This window comes from Nannospalax galili, unplaced genomic scaffold (assembly GCF_000622305.1).
Source record: "Nannospalax galili isolate Female #2095 unplaced genomic scaffold, S.galili_v1.0 scaffold768, whole genome shotgun sequence".
NCBI classification, from domain to species: domain Eukaryota; kingdom Metazoa; phylum Chordata; class Mammalia; order Rodentia; family Spalacidae; genus Nannospalax; species Nannospalax galili.
Genome location: NW_008360317.1, coordinates 8,049,644 through 8,051,167, shown reverse-complemented (window position 1 = coordinate 8,051,167; position 1,524 = coordinate 8,049,644). Strand labels below are relative to the sequence as shown.

Sequence of the window (1,524 nt, the reverse complement as noted above, 5' to 3'; positions counted from 1 at the left end):
GGAACTGGGAAAACAGTGGTTAGCTTTTTATAAACACGAGGTTTTCAGAGTGAGAGACAGTAATGTGAAGTCTTGGAAATACTACTGGAATTTTCTCTGTGCTTAGTTTATAACATCTATGAAATGGGTATGTGAATAGTCTGCTCTTGCTATGAGGTCCAATGAGAAAACATCTATTAAGAGTGCCACACCCAGGACGGTCCTGGCTTCAGTAGCCCAGGGACTTTGAATATGTCAGGATCGCCCTCAGCAGACTTGCCCAGGCTTTGTGGCTCTCCCAACAAAGAACCCGATGGCACAATGAACCTGATGAACTGGGAGTGTGCCCTCCCTGGAAAGAAGGGGACTCCATGGGAAGGAGGCTTGTTCAAGCTATGGATGCTTTTCAAAGATGACTACCCATCCTCGCCACCAAAATGTAAATTTGAGCCACCACTATTTTACCCAAATGTGTACCCTTCGGGCAGAGTGTGCCTGTCCATCCTGGAGGAAGACAAGGACTGGAGGCTAGTGATCACAATCAAACAGATCTTATTAGGAATACAAGAATTTCTAAATGAACCAAATATCCAAGACCCAGCTCAAGCAGAGGCCTACACGATTTACTGCCAAAACAGAGTGGAATATGAGAAAAGGGTTTGAGCACAAGCGAAGTTTGCCCCCTCATAAACAGCTGTCCTGTGCTTGGTGATGAGGAAGGGATTGGCTTGGCAAGAACTTGTTTACAACCTTTTGCAGATCTAAGTCGCTCCATATATTACCAGTCGCGGGCGCCATTTTCCATTTCTGTCACTGGCATACAGTTCTCAATTCGCTGAATTGCCCCAGTTTTTCATACAGGGTCTCTTCCTTCAGTCTTTCGTATTTTCGATTGTTATGTAAAACTTGCTTTTATTTTAATATTGATGTCAGTATTTCAACTGCTGTAAAATGATAATATTTTGTACTTGGTAAGCCCCTAGGAGCTAGTTCCTTCCCAATCGGATGCAGGCATGCTTCTCACTGTTCAGAGCTCTCTAGCTGGCTGTATGGCAGAACCACACTGTCCCTCCCTCCACCTCTCCCCTCGTCCTCAGAACCTAGGCTGTTGTTTATGAGCCTCAGATCCAAAGTTGGCCAGCATCTCCGTTCTGCACAACTTCCTTTGTGTTTATATGGTGTTTTGTCTGAGTTGCTGTTTAGAGTAAATAAACTGTTTATATAAAGGTTTTTTGTTGCGTTATCATCATTAAAGTGTGAGGAGGCACCTTGGTATGCCTGGCTCTCCTCAGGTGGCTGCAGCCCTTGCTGGACACCAAGGCCCAGGGCCCATGACCAGTACCTAGGAGTTCTCAGTCTCTGCTGGGGATGTACCCAGGCCCCATGCAGCTCCATCTTCACCTGGTCCTTTGTAAAGAGGAAGTGTGTTCTATTCTCCCCACCCGGGTCTCGGGACCATAAGGTACTGGGCAGAATGTCACCCTCTGAAGTTGGAATCTGCATCCAGCCCTCATAAATACCCAGCAGGGTGAAAGACTGGCTGAT

At 46.3% G+C, this 1,524-nt stretch overlaps 1 pseudogene; it reads left to right on the top strand.

The window, feature by feature from the left end:
- The first annotated feature begins 231 nt into the window (after nucleotides 1–231).
- LOC103727264 lies at nucleotides 232–642 on the top strand (annotated as a pseudogene).
- Nucleotides 643–1,524: the final 882 nt, after the last annotated feature.